The sequence below is a fragment of the Carcharodon carcharias genome, chromosome 3, assembly GCF_017639515.1.
Source record: "Carcharodon carcharias isolate sCarCar2 chromosome 3, sCarCar2.pri, whole genome shotgun sequence".
Classification (NCBI taxonomy): domain Eukaryota; kingdom Metazoa; phylum Chordata; class Chondrichthyes; order Lamniformes; family Lamnidae; genus Carcharodon; species Carcharodon carcharias.
This window is the reverse complement of record NC_054469.1, coordinates 169,017,316-169,036,449: the sequence shown is the minus strand read 5'-3', so window position 1 is coordinate 169,036,449 and position 19,134 is coordinate 169,017,316.

The following is a 19,134-nucleotide window of genomic DNA, read 5'->3' as shown; positions in this document are numbered from 1 at the left end:
TGGCCATCTCACGCAGAGCTGAAAAGGCAGCTGCCTACCCCCACATCAGCTGCAGGTGCTGGGAGAGAACAACATAGGAGCAACTTGGAGTATTCACGTAAATCCACCAACCAACTGGTCTCACTGCCTGATTTTTTTTTGCTCAATGTCAAACATTATCTGTATATGCCAATTTAAAGGTTGCATATTGCAAAATATCAAGTCCCATATGTTCATTTTGTCAGTAATGGGCTATTGCCAGCTTGTGAACACATGAGAAGGAAGCTTTGAAAAGGTTTGCACAGAATGAGGACACTGAATGTATCCCTTGTAATGATGTAATGATGGCACCACTATGATGGTAAGAACATTCAATAAAAGACTACCAGGGCTACAATAGGGAGGGAAGCGAATTGACTCCAGGATCATTTCATGGTCTTTCAGGAGAAATGTGCACTTATGAGTGAGATGTGTCTCTCCCTGGCAAGAGGTCAAAGCCTACTGATGTTGGAGCCATGAGCGTATTTCCAGTGGCTACCTAGTCTCAACCCTCCTTGAACACTTCATCCTCCCTGGAGGAGGATGTGGTGCACAACATGAGGTCCTCCTCTTCCAATGCTTCTCCCCTCTGGAGTGCCGGGTTGTGCATAGCACCACAGACCATTGTGATATGTGAAACTTTTGATGGGGTGCATTGTAGGATTCCCCCACATCTATCCAGGCTTCTGACTCTCCTTTTCAGAAGAATATAAGAAGATAAGAAATAGAAGCAGGAGTAGACCATAGGACATTTTGAGTCTGCTCCATCATTCCATACAATCTCCGCTTTCCCATTTGCTCCCCATGTACTTTAATCCCCAAGAGGGCAAAAATCTGTCTATTCCAGCCTTAAATATATCCCATGATGGAGCATCCACAACCCTCTGGGGTAGAGAATTCCAAAGATTCACAATCCTTTGAGTAAAGAAATTTCTTCTCATTCAGCCTAAATGATTATCCACTTATCCTGAGAGCATGCACTCATGATCCAGATTCCCTAAATAGGGGAAGAAATATCTCAGTGCTGGATTTTCACTTAAGAGGTGGATAGCTGGAGTTGGGAAATTACCTGGATCAGTCCAATCACCTCAGGAAAAAGTGTCTCCAACCTCACTCCAAGGAAGGGCGTGTGTGGGATAGAGTTGTCCTACCACCCCGAGGCACATATTGGAGGTGACCACAGGGATTGCCAAGTGTTGAGGTGGGTAGAGTTGTGTTGTCTCCAGCTGTCACTCTCATGCATCCTCACCCCCAAACCCAATAGCCCACCCATGCCAACTCATTCCAACCCATATTCCCCACCCATGCCAATGGCCCCCATACTCCCCATGCTCTTCTAGCCCCTATGCCAGTTTGGTGTCGACTCATGACCTCTCACTCATCCCCATGGCCCCCTTTAGTCCCTTGCCAACTTAATACCAAACCATGCCAACTCATGCCCTACACCACCCACCACCCTCCATGCAAATTCCCCTAGTATCCACCACGGCCAAACCTCAGGAGCCATGCTGAGGCAAAAATAAAATAAAGTTCTAAGCATCTATTACAGACCTCACTATATAAAAAAAACTGTCATTCATGGAAATCCATCCGATAGGTTTAAATCATTTCAAATACTTAATCCCTTATAAAAACAACATATGTATTCATAACACACATCAAAGGCAGCTAATTCTAAAATAACCTCTTTAAACTGTTAATCAAACTGTGAACTTACAGCTCCCCCCACTGTGATAATGATAGGTTATGGAAGAAGTCAAGCAGTAATAATGCTATCTCTTAGGGTTAGGTCAACAAACATCTTCTGAAACTGCTAGAACATTTTTTTTCGCTCTCACAGACACAGGCATGCAGTTTTTTTCAAATTTTGAAGGGCAGGGGATTTAAACAGCTTGACAGGTTGACCATTATACATTCCTTATCCACCCTTCATGAGCATTTATTTTTCCACCCTAAAATCGTGGAATACACACTGCAAGTTGAAGCTGTTCCTGGAGAGAAAAGTGTGTCTGCCTTGTCCTGTGTAGTAAGTTTAAATGGCCCAGTGATTTCTAATTTGCGCCTGTGCACTTAACACTCCATCCCCTTTCTCCTACTGGTCCCCAGAGTCTCCATTACTTCGCAAAAGTTCAGCCTTCAGTGTCGATCCTATTGAGCCCCTTCAGAATCTTGTGAGTTTCAATGAGATCGTCTTTCATTCTTCTAAACTCCAGAGAATGTAGACTCAACTTACTCAGTCTTTCAGCATAGGACAACTCACTCATTCCAGAAGCTAATCTAGTGAACTTTCACTGTACTACCACAATGCAGGTTTATCTTTCCTAAAATATGATGACCAAAACTGCACACAGTACTTCGGTGTGGTCTCACCAAAGCCCTGTACAATTGTAATAAAACTTCCTTATTCCTCTACTCCAATCTCTTGCAATAAACATAACATTTGGCCTGCTGATTGATTGCTCGACCTGCGTGCTAACTTTCTGTGTACCTTGTACCAGCACATACAAGTCTTTCTGCATGCAAATATGTGGAAGTTTCATGCTTTAAAAAAAATTCTCCTTTTCTGTTCTTACAACCAAAGCGAATAACTATACACTTCTCCACATTATACTACATCTGGCACTTTATTTTCCATTCACTTAACCTGTAAATATCTCTTTGCAGCCTCTTTGTGGCATCCTCACAGCTTATATTCCCATAAAACTTTGCACTGTTCTAAATTAGGCCTATGGCCTGTTCAATGGGTCCTTGTAGTCACACGACAGTGGTTGTACATCTCTGCTGCCTCAGTGCTGGGGTTCTACATAGGTGTAAGGTGTCATGTATTTAGTCTGTAAACCTTCAAAAAAGATTGTAAGGATAAGCCCAGCAATTACAAACCAGTCAGTTTAACTTCAGTGATGGGCAAAATTCTCGAAACAATTTTTCACGATAGAATTAGTAGTCACATGGAAAAATATGGGTTGATAAGGAAGAGCCAGCATGGATTTCTAAAGAGGAAATTGTGTTTAATTATATTGCTGGAGTTTCTTGAAGAGATAACAGAAAAGGTTGATGAGGGTAATGCTGCTGATGTAGTGTACATGGACTCTGAAAAGGCATTTGACACAGTGCCACACAACTGATTTGTTGGAAAAGTTATTGCTCATGGAATAAAAGGGACAGTAGCAACGTGGATACAAAATTGACTGAAAAATGGGAAGCAGCGAGTAATGGGTCAATTGATATTTTTCAGGCTGGAGGAAGGTTGTTCCCCAGGGGTTGGTATTGGGCCACTTGCTCTTCTTGATATATATTAATGATCTAGATCTTAGTGTGCAGGGGACAATTTCAAAATTTGCAGGTGATACAAAACTTGGGAGTGTTGTGAACTGCGAGGAGGACAGTGTAGAACTTCAAGAGGACATAGGCAAGTTGGTGGAGTGAATAGATAGGTGGCAAATGACGTTCAATGCAGAGAAGTGGGAGGCGATGCATTTTGGTAGGAAGAACATGGACAGGCAATATAAAATAAGGGGTTAAATTTTGAAGGGGGTGCAGGGGCAGAAAGACCTGGGTGTATATGTGCATAGGTCATTGAAGGTGGCAGAACAGGTGGAGAGGGCAGTTAATAAAGCATATAGTATCCTGGGCTTTATTAATAGGGGCATAGAGTACAAGAGCAAGGAGGTTATGCTGAATTTACATAAGACACAGATTAGACCTCAGCTGGAATATTGCTGGTTGTCACATTATAGGAAGGATGTGAACACATTGGAAAGAGGTTTACAAGAATTGTTCCAGGGATGAGAAACTTCAGCTATGAGGATAGATTGGAAAGGTTGGGACTGTTCTCCTTGGAGAGGAGAAGGCTGAGAGTAGATTTGATAGAGATGTTCAAAATCATGAGGAGGCAGGACAGAGTAGATAGTAGAAGCTGTTCACACTTGTAAAAGGATCAAGAATGAAAGAGAACAGGTTTAAAGTGATTTGCAAACTAAGCTAGTATGACATAAGAAAAAACTTTTTCACATAATGAGTGGTTTGGGTCTAGAATGCACTGTCTGGAAGTGTGGTGGAGGCAGGCTCAATCAAGGCATTCAAGAGGGCACTAGATAATTATTTGAATAGAAGCAATGTGCAAGGGGACAGGGAAAAGGCAGGGCAATGGCACTAGGTCATAATGCTTATTTGGAGAGCTGATACAGACATGATGGACCGAATGGCCTCCTCCTGTGCCATTAAGATTCTATGATTCATTCAGGCTCCTTGTTGCCCTGCAGGAGCTTTGATGGCCACATAAGCGTATTTGATTAGCCATTTACACTTAATAAACTAACCTTGCTGCTGGAGTCCATGGGTCTGTTGAGACAATGGCTTCCCAAACACCAGACCCTCAACACGATTGGAACCCCTTTCAATGTATAATGGTCCTGAAAACAAAGCTAAATTCCAGACGCTGGATAAACATCCTTTGTTGAAGTCACTGTGCAGAAGGAAGGTCACATGATCCAAGACTTGGTTCTTTTGAGCAGTTTAATATTACCTTTCTGAGCTGTACAGCCAGCTTGCTTTTTAACGTCCAATTGGCAGGCAACACAGAAGAAAACTCTGTCTAGGTTGTTCCACCAGCACATCTAACCTGACCCTGTTGGAAGAGTTTGTATCCTCACCAACAGAACTGACTCAATCTTTGCTTGCCTACTTCACCTTGCGACATCAGTGCAACCTGAAGAAGTGTATCTTATAATAGCGGCCTCCAGCCAGCTGACCATTGAATGCCCATGTGAAAGGATCTGATAACAGGACACTTCAAAAATATCAACTGGATTAGACAAAGTCAACATGGATTTATGAAAGGGAAATCATATTTGACAAACCTACTGGAGTTTTTTGAGGATGTAACTAGCAGAATAGATAAGGGAGAACCAGTGGATGTGGTGTATTTGGACTTTCAGAAAGCTTTTGATAAAGTTCTACCTAAGAGGTTAGTGTGTAAAATTAATGCACATGGTATTGGCATGGATTGAGAATTGGTTAGCAGACAGGAAATAGAGAGTAGAAATAAATGGTAAGATAAAAGTAGCTCACAACCATCTTGGAAAATCTTCAAGCATCCAACTCAATTTCAGAACAGTGGGATCAAATGAAGTCAGCTGGGTTAGACTCCTGTGGCCAGACCATTGACTTCGAGCATTGTCATTACCAGGACTGGTTTGATGAAATCAATGCTGAAATATGTGACTTTCTGAAAAAAAAAGAGCAGCCTTCATTGCCTGGCTGAACAACCCAAGGTCACAAGTCAGGAAGGCAATGTTCCAACAGCTCAAGGCTGACACCGAAAGACAAATCTTGAAGATAAAGGACATGTAGTGGGAAGAGAAATCTCGAGAGATCCAATAATATGCTGACCATCATCACATGCAAAACCTTTTTGAAGCCACCAGGGCTAACTAGAGAACAAGGTGAAATGGGCAGAATCCCCATCGCACACAGGATGGTGTTTCTCTTCTAAAGAATGACAATGCCATCCATCAACACTGGAAAGAACATTTTGAACAACTCCTCGACCATGAACCCATAGTAGCAGCTGATACTCTCCAGGCTATCCCCCATTACCCTGTGGTGGAATGGGTGAACCACCATTGATACGAGAGCTGCAAAAAGTAATCAAATGAATGAAAACCATCATATCCAGTGGTCCCGATGGTATTCCAGGTGAATTTTCAAAGCTCATGGGCTTTTGCTCACATCAAGGCTCCACATACTCATCCTACAGGTTCGGGAGGAAAAAGAACACCCGCACCCCCCAACCTCAGAACTGCAATAATTATAACTATCTTCAAGACATGAGACAAACCATGCTGTGGAAACTATTGAGTTATTTCCCACTTGTCTGTAGTGGGGAAAATCCTGACACACATTTTCCAGAATTGTCCACTTCCTGTGGCTGAAGAAATCCTCCTAGAGACACAATGTGGCTTTCGACCTTTCATAGAAACTTCTGACATGGTCTTTATTGCCAGACAAGTCCAAGAAAAATGTTGTGAACCGCACCAGAAATTCTTCATTGCATTCATCGATCTGACCAAAGATGACTCAGTAAATCTCAAGGCTCTGCGGATTGTGCTCGAAAGATTTTGATGTCGAAGAAACTGCATAACAATCCTACAATTGCTTCATGATGATATGACTCCAACTGTCTTGAGTGGGAGATCTGAAACAGATGCCTTCAAAATCCTGACTGGGGTCAAGCAAGGTTATGTGACAGCCTCCATGCTATTTACAATCTACCTGACAGTGGCTATTTACCTCATCAAAGATCAATTGCCCTCTGTTGTAAATATGAAATGCTGTCTAGATGGAAAACTCTTTAACCTCAGTCGCCTCCATGCCAAGGCTAAACTGACCACCAAAGACATATGTGATCTACAATTTGCAGATACTGCACTGTTGTTGCCTATTCTGCATCAGATTTGTAAGCCACTTTCGATCTCTTCAATTCTGACCATGAACGATTCAGCTTAGCCTTGAATGTTGCCAAATAAAGCGCATATATCAAACTACCCCTGGTCAGCCAAATATTCCACCCCCCTTATACATTGAAGGCAAGACACTGGAATATGTTTAGCACTTGCCATACCTTGGTCAAAGGCCAAAGGTTAAAAGGACACCATTGATGAGGAGATCGAACACTGGATCAGCTGCACCAGCTCAGCCTTCTACAAATTATAACAGCGAGTGTTTGACAACAAAGACCTATATGTGTCAACAAAAGTCGAAGTCTAGAGCAGCCACCATCACTGCAGTCAGACCTGGACTGTGTATCAGTGACACATAAGAACACTAAAGAAATTCCATCAGCATCACCTCTGCAATTCCTCTGGATTCAATAGGAGGATCATCAAACAAATTCTAGTGTCCTTCTTGAAGCCAGCTCCACCAGCCTTCCAGCAAAACTCCCGCATAATCAACTTTGATGGACTGGACACTATCTGGATGGCCCAAAACTGTTGCCCCCGATAGGTTCAGTTTTCTCAACTCTCAAATGGCTAGTATTCCAGAGCAAGACGCTCAGAAACTCTCCATAAAGTGAAGCACCATTGGCATTAGAGACTGGGAAGAGCATGCTACCCATCATTCAAAATGCAACAACTTGTCCACCAAACCGCATAATGCTTTGAGTCCAAGAGCCTTAATGATGAGGCAGAGCAGCAGCAGAAAAAGAAAGAAAAAGAAGCAAATCATGCACAACCTCATGTGGCTGAAGGTCTGTGGATTAAGAATTGGCCTGTTAAGTCACTTGAAGATGCACTGCGGAAACACGCAACCCTGAGTAGATGTTATTCTTGATTCGAAGGAAGGCTAACAATGGTGCATCTTGTTAATCGTACATACTGGCAATGGTAGTGGTGGTACAAATTGTGTCCAGTGGCAGGGATGAAGTAACCTGGTCTAGTTTGTTTCATCTATAGCTTCTTGAGGGTTGACTGCTGTTGTAGTCATCATCCTGATCTGAGCTTTGAAGATGGTGGAGAGGATTTGCAGGGTCAAGGCTAGAACACTTGCCATGGACAGAATGTTTGTGTTCCTTTACTGCTCGAGATCAGTATTTTTTGAGAAAATGAAAATGTAAGAGGTGTGTGTTGTCTTACCTCTTGGAGTGTGTATGTCAATTAGATAACTTCAGCAGCAAGCTTTTGTAAGTTTTAAACCAAAGAACGTTATTTGTGCTCACACACTTATCTGACTTTAAATGTGATGTCTCACACACTCACCTCGTACTCTCACATATACATCGTACTCTCACATATACAAAGATTAGATACAGATAAGGTAATGCGATTTTACAGATTATAGTTATCTCAGTCTCTGATTTATGAACTGTGGCCTCCCATTTGGTGGGCCTGTAGTTTCTTGGATGGTTTCAATCTTCTAAAGTTGAAGCAAAGAATTCTCGGCAGGCCATGAGTCTTCCAGTAGTCAGATTTCCAGGAGATTTGTTTTCAGGTGAACTTGAAGTCGGAACTGGTCAGGGGAGTTCTTCTCTCTGTTGGGACATCCTGCTTACAAAGTATTGCTGTTAATTAAAAGCAAAAAAATGCGGATGCTGGAAATCGAAAACAAAAACAAAATTAGCGTCATGCGGACTCGAAACGTTAACTGTGCTCCCTTCCACAGATGCTGCCATTGCTGTTAATTACCTTGGCTGTTTGAATTACTTCCAGCTAGTTTGATGGCTTTGGTGGAACTGACTGCAAACAGCCTGTGCTGATCTTTAAAAAGCAGGCAGAAAACATGCTGCCTCATTAAATGATTTACCACAAATCCAAGTTCTTTTCCAAATAAGGGTGGTGTTAAGGTTAATCCCAACATCCTGTATTGTTGTAAGACTTTTAAGATTCACCCAGATTCTAGTTTGGATGGGAGGGACCATTATAATACAATGGAAGATCAGTAGGATCCATTCACTTCTGCCTGGCACAAGTTGAATTTACTTGTTCACTTTTGTCCAGATTGAAATAGAGAGAGAGAGGCAAGCATCCTGGAAAATCTTTAGTCCTTTGTTGTTGACCCACTCTTAAATGAAGGAGCTGTGAATTCCCTGGCTGGCTGTGAATGTCCATCCTAAGTAGGTATTTGCTTGAGACTAGGCCTGTCTGTAGCTCAAAAGCCAAATGTTACATAATTTGCAGCAGCCATTTTAATAATTCAATTGTGTCCAATTTTAAAATATAAAAAATAGTTTGAAGTTCAGAATAGGACATGCCAGTTCTGGACATGACACACGCTTTGCAAAGTACCCAGCCTCTGCCCTGCTCTTGTGGATACACTGCTAATTTTGTCTGGCACAGATAAGCTTCCAATCAATGGTGACTCTCTTTTGCCAACTGCATCCCTAATGTGTTGTTAGCGTTCTGAAGAATTTGAATTCTGAAGAAGAAAGGTTAAAGATTAAGTCTTCTATCATTATGAGGCTGTGTATTTAATCCATGTACAGGAAAAAGAAATGTTTAGAATAGTTTTTTATTTTGAATTTCATATTTCAATCTAAATATATAAACGGACACAATGAGTGGAAATTTTCCAGATTTGCACTAAGTGCAGTAAAACAATGTTTTACCCACCGGCCGCAATGCGTGTTCTCACACCGTATCGTCCAATACCCGCCTCATTATTTATGCATTGCTGGGATGCACGGTGTTTCCATGACGGGTGGGCAGGTGGGCTCTCATTTGTCCTCCCGCCTTCACCCCGCCGTTGCATCACATCGGCCGCGATGTTAAAAGGCAGCCGCCAGCACACTGCTCATCACACACCGCCCCCCCCCCCCCCACCCCCAACCCACCCACCCCGCTTTAATGACAGGTCCCTCAACTGACTGCTGGATGCCGTGGATGCCAGTCAGGATGTCCTGTACCTCCCCTCTGGCTGCAGGATGGGCAGTAATGTGACTAGTAACATGAAGAGGACAGCCACCCAGTGCCGCAAGAGGATGAATGTTCTCCTCCAGGGTAAGTCACTCTTCTCATTACTCTCAAATCTCACACTCAAAAACCCATCACACACCCACAGGGCTCTCACTCACTGCCAGTGCAAGGGACATCACCATTCACTCTCTATCACACTCACCTCACCTTGTCCATGAGACCACTCACTACCCGCACAGGACAGGCATACTTATCATCTGGCCCAACAGGCATCCTGCTTACACTTTCTCCATCTCTATTCATGCAGAACAAGCTGGCACACAACAAGAGAGAGAAATCACAGACCAGTGGCGGAATGCCTGAAATCAAGGTCCTCACGGACTTTGAAAATAGAGCCATCCAGCTGGCTGGCCACGATCTGGACCGGTCCTGTGCTGACGGTGAGGTCGGCGCTGCTCTACAAAGTGAGGATCCAGCAGAGCAACATCCATCAGCCAATGAGTGATGTATCCTGTTTCACAGGCCACTGCCATGCACAAATTATCTCCCCTTGCTTTTGCAGGCACATCTGTCAAACAGCCAAGGAGTCCATGACCCAGGGCCTCCTATCAAATCCCTAAGAAACCTCCAAAGGGGAATCTGAAAGCACCCTCCTTGAAGTGCCGTCACAGCGCTCACCCACATCCTCCACCAGCACAGAGACACACACCTCAATAGGACCTAGCTTTAGAACAGGCACAGGATCACAATCTGGTGAGCACAGTACTCAGTCTGATCTACAGCAGGCAGAGGCAAGGACTTTCCAGGTCCCCGGCACTCGGAGAACTGCTGGAGTCCAGAACATTGTTGAGTCTGAGTCAGATGATGAGCATCTGGACTCAGTCATACCACAGTTTCTGGAGCTGCAAAGGCAAGCTCGGGAACATCAGGAAGGTATGTCCGCTGCACTCCTCAGATTACAAGGCACGGCGGAGGAGTCCGTCCATCTTCAGGCTGAGGTGATAGCGCTGGTATTGTAACACACCGAGGTCAATAATGGCAGGATGGCGGCCGCCTTGGAGACTTTGGTCCAGGACGTCACTCCTGCACTGCTGCACGGGCTGAGCTCCATCGCTGATGCCATAGTTGGCCTCCAGCAACGTGTATGTGAGAGGGGTGCCGGGCAGCCCAGTCTCACTCCAGCTACTCCTTCTGCTCATGGAGTCAGCTAGGTGCCCCTGGGCACCCATAGGGAGAAGGATCAACAGGTGCAGACTCCAGGGCCATCCACACAGGTGACTCTGGCAGTATCCGGCCCATCCAAACCCCCACTTCCTGTGATCTCTGCAGCTCCAGCTTCACAGGCTGAGGAGGGTGCCCCTGCCACACAGCAGGACCTCAAAAGCAGGCCGGGGCCCTACAAGTCTCAGACCTCCAGAGGACCCCCACCAAAGTCATCACAGACAGGGCGTCACAGTCAGCAGGCTGCCTCCACCTCTTGTTGATGTCCAAGGAGCACCAAGATGTAGCAGCAGGGTTAGGGCAGTTAAGTAAAAGTAGTTGCACAGTCTGGGCATGGGTGTTGGTCACTTGTACATACTGTTCACTGTTGTAAATAAAGTCCTAAGAATGTCTCCCTGCCTGTGGCTCCTTGTTCTGATGAGCAATGTTCTTGTCACTCGAATGTGAAACCTTTCTGCACAAGATATAAGGCAGCTTTCTCAGACCAGGGCCTCATTCCTGTGCTCTGTGCAACATTCAGTTCACAGTGATAGTCCTGCCTCACACTCTGTGGAAACATTACTGATGCCTGCACCTCGGCAATGCTGGTCATTGCTGCTAGAATGTAGTGGGCAGATGCCACAGAGTTCTCTCATACTCTCTGTGTGCTCTCAGCGCCTTTAAGGTGGGGCTGGCCCCCATCACACCAGCATTTGCAACCAGTGATGCTGTGCACCAGCTTTTGAAGGGCTGGGGTGCTGAAGGCAGACATAGCGTCAGATGTGTCTAAAGCTTCGTGGCTGCATCTCTCTGAGATGGCCCTCATTACAGGGCGCAAGCGAGCTGCCCTCAACCTGACAGGAGTCAGACATTCACAGAGCCTATGTAAAGATTAATGGAGTGTCCTCACTGCATGTTGTCATCATCCTCCTGCAATCGAGCGACTATTAGGGCCTCCACTGCATCTCCATGACAGGAGCATTCTCACAGAGGGTATTGGCGCTGACATAAGCCAGACTGGAGTCAAACGTTCATAACTGCGATGTGAGGATCTGTGGGGTCACCTCACTGCACGTCACCATCATCCTCCACAAATCTGGCAGCTATGAGGGCCTCCTGAGCACACCTCCCTCATCTAGCCAGTGCAAAAGCCTCATCCCCGTCATCATCACCACTGAGGATCTCCTCAGCCTCATCCCCACTGCTGTCCTCCTCATCTGAGGAGACCTCCAGCTCCTCCATTTCCTCTTCAGCCAGCTCATCTCCCCGTTGGAGCGCCAGATTGTAAAGGGCACAGCAGATGACGATGATGCATGAAACCCTCTTTGGACTGTATTGCAGGGCTCAATCAGACCGGTCCAGGCACCAGAACCTCATCTTCAGCATCCCGATGGTCTGCACCACCAAGTTGCAAGTTGCAGCATGAGCCTCATTATAGCGTCACTCTGCTGCAGTCTGAGGCCGCCGCACGGGCGTCATCAGCCACGTCCTCTGTGGGTAGCCCTTGTCCCCGGGAAGCCATCCCTGCAGCCTCTGTGGACTCTAGAAGACTGCAGGAATCTGTGAATGACTGAGGATGTAGGCATTGTGCACAGTCCCTGGAAACTGTGCGCACACTTGCAGGATGTGTTTCTGTAGGTCGCACATTAGCTGCATGTTCAGTGAGTGGAAGGCCTTGAGGTTGATGAAGTCCACTGAGTGTAGCGATGGAGACCTGAGAGCCACATGAGTGCAGTCAATCGCACCCTGCACCTGTGGGAATCCCGAGATCAGGGTGAATCCAATGACCCTTGCATACTGGCTGTCCCAGTCCCGGGCAAAATGCACAAAGTTGTGTACCATGGAGAAGAAGGCATCCTTGGCCTCATGGATGCATTTGTGGGTAGCGGATTGTGATATCCCACAGAGGTCACCTGTAGAGCCCTGAAAGGAGCCACTAGCATAGAAATTGAGCACCGAGATCACTTTCACAGCCACTGGCAGGGGATGCCCTCCATGTCCCCTTAGCACCAAGTGCTGTAGTAACTGGCAGATGTGAGAGACCAGATACCTAGACATGTGCAGTCATCGACGACACTGGTTCTCAGTCATCTGCAGGAATGGCAGGCAGCGCCTATAGACCCTGGATGTCGCTAGGCGCCAACCAGCCACGGCTCGCTGTCACTCCTGGGCAGCGTGTGCGGGAGCCCCTGCTGCCCCTTCTTCATGAGGTTGCTGCACCTGCCTTTGCATGGCCAAGAGTCTCAGTCACCCTCTCCTCTGTCTTCTTCACTCTCTATAGGCAATCAGGCATACAGCTAGGTCACTAGGATCCATGATCCTGACGTGATCCTCCTGCAACATGAAGGAGAGAGAGTGATGTGTTATCATGGCTGTACTTAGAACTTTTCTTCGCCCTGTGTGACCACCCCTTAACATTTTCCTGGTCAACCCTCGGAAGGACAGAGATATGAGAACTGCATGGCTGCCCTGTCAACCTGCGACATGGGGGACACTGGTCCAAACCAGGATGCTGAGATTGTAAGGGGCTGTAAGTGTCTTCAGCAGTGACTGCTCCATGGCCAGTGTTGGTGAGGAGATTGTACACCTTGTGCAGTCCAACTGCTCTGCGGTCCAATAAAGTGGTCGCAGACTTGAAGTCTGTGCCAAGGTGGTGGGGGGTAAGGTCTGGAGGGTTTAGTGGCTAGGCTACGAGCCTGATCCCAATCATGTCACTGTGGCTGCACCTGAACTGTCTCAGTTGCAGAGGAATGGTCAGTTTATACAGGTGTCCCTACTGCATGGCCACTTCCCTCGCCTACCCTGCCCCCCCACCCCGATTGCTTGTTTGTGGGATCCAGCGCCAGGGCAGTCATTGCCCCTGGGCAGCACCGGCCTCACACCCCAAGTACAGTTGCCTTTGGGGCCAGGCAGCAGCTCTCCCTGGATACCACCCCCTCCAACCCCCCGCCCCACCCAACCGAAAACTGTCACCTCCAAGGCAGGGCAGCACTTCACCCAGGCCCCTCGGTGCCCTTGAAGCCTGCAGAGCAACAGGTGGCCCTGGCGAGCTGTGGAAAATGTTGCTGTTCACTCACCTCAGTTCCCCCAAAGTGCAGTCCTGCCAAGTGCATGTCATTGTGTGAGGTTGTGAAACACATCGATGTGCTTACTGTCGACATGGATGGACAATCCGGTGGGTGTGCAGAGCTTGGTGAGCTGGCCTTTTAATGAGATGCTGATGTATTACAATGAGCTCCTCAATGACCGTTAGCGGGAAACGCTGCCTGCTGACCATTAGCGGGAAACGCAGCTCGCGGACCATTAATGGGAAACGCAGCCCGCCAACCGTTAGCGGGAAATATAGCCCGCCGACCGTTAATGGGAAACGCAGCCCGCCGACCGTTAACGGGAAATGCAGTCTGCCAACCGTTTCCAGGAAACACAGCCCGCCGACCATTAACAGGAAATGCAGTCCGCCGACCGTTTCCAGGAAGCGCAGCCCGCCGGCCGTTAGCGGGAAACGCAGCCCGCTGTCGTTAGTAGGAAATGCAGTCCACCAACCATTAGCAGGAAATGCAGTCCGCCAATCGTTAGCAGGAAATGCAGCCTGCCGACCGTAAATGGGAAACGCAGCCTGGCGACAGTTAACAGGAAACGCAGCCTGCCGACAGTTAACAGGAAACGCAGCCTGCCGACCGTTAGCGGGAAAAGCAGCCTGCCATCAGTGGGCTGAGCAGACAATCATGACCTGCCTTCCTGCCGTCGTGAACAGATGGCACCACATTGTCCATGCCCGCCACTTATCACGCCCGCTGCTAGCGGGCATGGAAAATTCTGTCCAATGTACCTTGTTGCATCTGTTTTATGGGTGGAAAACTGGGGCAAAAATGTACTAATTTCATTGTGCTGTCTCCCTTACTGTAAGGATGCTGAAAATACTTCTAATGTTATACCAGAAACAGCCCTGTCAATTACTTACAACAGGCATTAGGCTTGTTGCAAATACTAATGAGGGGCAAAACACCATATATTTGTTAGGATTGGGTGGAGTATGATTCACATTTTTGGGCTATACAGTAGCCTAACCAACTCACCTTAAAGGGACTGATAGAGGGCATAAGCAAAAAGTGCACATTTTCTTTTAAAAATACATTGATGTTGAGCAATGAAGAGGGAGCAATTGTGCTCTTCTCAGAGTCACAGCAGTATCTGGTGCTGCTGCCAGCCCATGCTAGTCTCTCTTCAATTTTACAACTGCACTTTAAACTGCCTCTCAGTGACTTATCTCTGCCAATGGTGCTTTTAAGCTGGCTGCTGGCTGGTGCACAAGGACATCATGAAATGATGTACTTTTCATCATTAAGGTAGTTAATCTGGCATTGAATAAAGAGAAATTTGAAAATGTTTTTGCCTACTCTCAGTACAAAGAAGTTTTATCTGTTTTTTTTTGATTCAGACAGCTTAGCCAACTCTTTGGAACATGGGTGAAATCTGTCCTGGCAAGCCTTGATAGATACATTATGGAAATTGTCACTGGCATGGTTGATGAGAGGAGAGAGATGAAAGAAACTCCTATGTTCCACTTCTGGCAAAATTGCTGCAAATGCATAATAAGCCTGTCAGAAAATGAAAAGAGACAAAATAGTTAACATTTTGGATTTAGAAGTGACATCAACAACAATTTGCATTGACAAAGTTTCCTTCACATGCAGAAATGCAACCCAAAGATGCAGTAAAAACTAGGGTGTGAGGAAAAAGTGAAGGGAGTAATGTGAAGGGAGTGGAGTGGGGGCAACGCAAATTGAGTGGAATGGAGACAGTGGGAAGGGAGTGGAGTGGGGACAGTGTGAATGGGGTGGAGTGAGGACAGTGTGAAGTGAGTGGAGTCGGGACAGTGTGAAGGGAGTGGAATGGGGAGAGTGTAAAGGGAATGGAGTGGGGACAGTGTGAAGGAATTGGAGTGGGGATAGTGTGAAGGGAGTGGCGTGGGGACAGTGTGAAGGGAGTGGAGTGGAGAGAGTGTGAAGGGATTGGAATGGGGAGAGTGTGAAGGGATTGGAGTGGGGACAGGGTGAAGGGAGTGGAGTGGGGACAGGGTGAAGGGAGTGGAGTGGGGAGAGTGTGATGGAGGTGGGGTGGGGATAGTGTGAAAGGAGTGGAGTGGGGAGGGTATGAAGGGTGTGGAATGGGGAGAGTGTGAAAAGAATGGAGTGGGGACATGGTGAAGAGATTGGAGTGGGGACAGGGTGAAGAGATTGGAGTGGGGACAGTGTGAAGGGAGTGGAGTGGGGACAGGGTGAAGGGAGTGGAGTGGGGACAGTGTGAATGGAATGGAGTGGGGACAATGTGAAGGGAGTGGAGTGGGGACAGGGTGAAGGGAGTGGAATGGGGACAGTGTGAATGGGGTGGGGTGGGGATATTGTGAAGGGAATGGAGTGGGGACAATGTGAAGAGATTGGAGTGGGGACAGTGTGAAGGGAATGGAGTGGGGACAGAGTGAAGGGAGTGGAGTGGGGACAGTGTGAATGGGGTGGGGTAGGGATAGTGTGAAGGGATTGGAGTGGGGAGAGTGTGAAAGGAGTGAAGTGGGGAGAGTGTGAAGGGAGTGGAGTGGGGACAGTGTGGAGAGAGTTGAGTGGGGAGAGTTTGAAGGAAGTGGAGTGGGGACAGTGTGAAGGGAGCGGAATGGGGAGAGTGTGAAGGGAGTGGAGCGGGGACTGTGTGAATGGGGTGGGGTGGGGATATTGTGAAGGGAGTGGAGTGGGGAGAGTGTGAAGGGAGTGGAGTGGGGACAGTGTGAAGGGAGTGGAGTGGGGACAGGGTGAAGGGAGTGGATTGGGGACAGTGTGAAGGGAGTGGAATGGGGAGAGTGTGAAGGGAATGGAGTGGGGACAATGTGAAGAGATTGGAGTGGGGACAGTGTGAAGGGAGTGGAGTGGGGACAGTGTGAATGGGGTGGAGTGGGGATAGTGTGAAGGGAGTGGAGTGGGGACAGCGTGAGGGGAGTGGAATGGGGAGAGTGTGAAGGGAGTGGAGTGGGGAGAGTGTGAAGGGATTGGAGTGGGGACAGTGTGAATGGGGTGGGGTGGGGTTAGTGTGAAGGGATTGGAGTGGGGAGAGTGTGAAGGGAGTGGAATGGGGAGAATGTGAAAGGTGTGAAGTGGGGAGAGTGTGAAGGGAGTGGAGTGGGGACAGTGTGGAGAGAGTTGAGTGGGGAGAGTTTGAAGGAAGTGGAGAGGGGACAGTGTGAAGGGAGTGGAATGGGGAGAGTGTGAACGGAGTGGAGTGGGGAGAGTGTGAAGGGAATGGAGTGGGGAGAGTGTGAAGGGAGTGCAGTGGGGTCAGTATGAAGTGAGTGGAGTAGGGACAGTGTGAATGGGGTGGGGATTGTGTGAAGAGAGTGGAGTGGGGATAGCGTGAAGGGAGAGGAATGGGGAGAGTGTGAAGGGAGTGGAGTGGGGATAGTGTGAAGGGAGAGGAATGGGGAGAGTGCGAAGGGAGTGGAGTGGGGATAGTGTGAAGGGAGAGGAATGGGGAGAGTGTGAAGGGAGTGGAGTGGGGAGAGTGTGAAGGCAATGGAGTAGGGACAGTGTGAATGGGGTGGGGTGGGGATAGTGTGTAGGGATTGGAGTGGGGAGAGTGTGAAGGGAGTGAATGGGGAGAATGTGAAAGGTGTGAAGTGGGGAGAGTGTGAAGGGAGTGGAGTGGGGACAGTGTGGAGAGAGTTGAGTGGGGAGAGTTTGAAGGAAGTGGAGTGGGGACAGTGTGAAGGAAGCGGAATGGGGAGAGTGTGAAGGGAGTGGAGCGGGGACTGTGTGAATGGGGTGGGGTGGGGATATTGTGAAGGGAGTGGAGTGGGGAGAGTGTGAAGGGAGTGGAGTGGGGATAGTGTGAAGGGAGAGGAATGGGGAGAGTGTGAAGGAAGTGGAGTGGGGATAGTGTGAAGGGAGAGGAATGGGGAGAGTGTGAAGGGAGTGGAGTGGGGATAGTGTGAAGGGAGAGGAATGGGGAGAGTGTGAAGGGAGTGGAGTGGGGATAATGTGAAGGGAGAGGAATGGGGACAGTGTGAAGGGAGTGGAGTGGGGACAGGGTGAAGGGAGTGGAGTGGGGACAGTGTGAAGGGAGTGGAGTGGGGAGAGTGTGAAGGGATTGGAGTGGGGAGAGTGCGAAGGGAGTGGAATGGGGAGAGTGTGAAGTGAGTGGAGTGGGGTCAGTATGAAGTGAGTGGAGTAGGGACAGTGTGAATGGGGTGGAGTGGGGATAGTGTGAAGGGAGTGGAGTGGGGATAGTGTGAGGGGAGTGGAATGGGGAGAGTGTGAAGGGAGTGGAGTGGGGAGAGTGTGAAGGGATTGGAGTGGGGACAGTGTGAATGGGGTGGGGTGGGGATAGTGTGAAGGGATTGGAGTGGGGAGAGTGTGAAGGGAGTGAATGGGGAGAATGTGAAAGGAGTGAAGTGGGGAGAGTGTGAAGGGAGTGGAGTGGGGACAGTGTGGAGAGAGTTGAGTGGGGAGAGTTTGAAGGAAGTGGAGTGGGGACAGTGTGAAGGGAGTGGAATGGGGAGAGTGTGAAGGGAGTGGAGCGGGGACTGTGTGAATGGGGTGGGGTGGGGATATGGTGAAGGGAGTGGAGTGGGGTCAGTATGAAGTGAGTGGAGTGGGGACAGTGTGAATGGGGTGGGGATTGTGTGAAGGGAGTGGATTGGGGATAGTGTGAAGGGAGAGGAATGGGGAGAGTGTGAAGGGAGTGGAGTGGGGATAGTGTGAAGGGAGAGGAATGGGGAGAGGGTGAAGGGATTGGAGTGGGGACAGTGTGAATGGGGTGGGGTGGGGATAGTGTGAAGGGATCGGAGTGGGGAGGGTATGAAGGGTGTGGAATGGGGAGAGTGCGAAAAGAATGGAGTGGGGACATGGTGAAGAGATTGGAGTGGGGACAGTGTGAAGGGAGTGGAGTGGGGACAGTGTGAAGGGAATGGAGTGGGGACAATGTGAAGGGAGTGGAGTGGGGACAGGGTGAAGGGAGTGGAGTGGGGACAGTGTGAAGGGAATGGAGTGGGGACAATGTGAAGAGATTGGAGTGGGGACAGTGTGAAGGGAGTGGAGTGGGGACAGGGTGAAGGGAGTGGAGTGGGGACAGTGTGAAGGGAGTGGAGTGGGGAGAGTGCGAAGGGATTGGAGTGGGGAGAGTGTGAAGGAAGAGGAATGGGGAGAGAGTGAAGGGAGTGCAGTGGGGTCAGTATGAAGTGAGTGGAGTAGGGACAGTGTGAATGGGGTGGGGATTGTGTGAAGAGAGTGGAGTGGGGATAGTGTGAAGGGAGAGGAATGGGGAGAGTGTGAAGGGAATGGAGTGGGGATAGTGTGAAGGGAGAGGAATGGGGAGAGTGCGAAGGGAGTGGAGTGGGGATAGTGTGAAGGGAGAGGAATGGGGAGAGTGTGAAGGGAGTGGAGTGGGGAGAGTGTGAAGGCAATGGAGTAGGGACAGTGTGAATGGGGTGGGGTGGGGATAGTGTGTAGGGATTGGAGTGGGG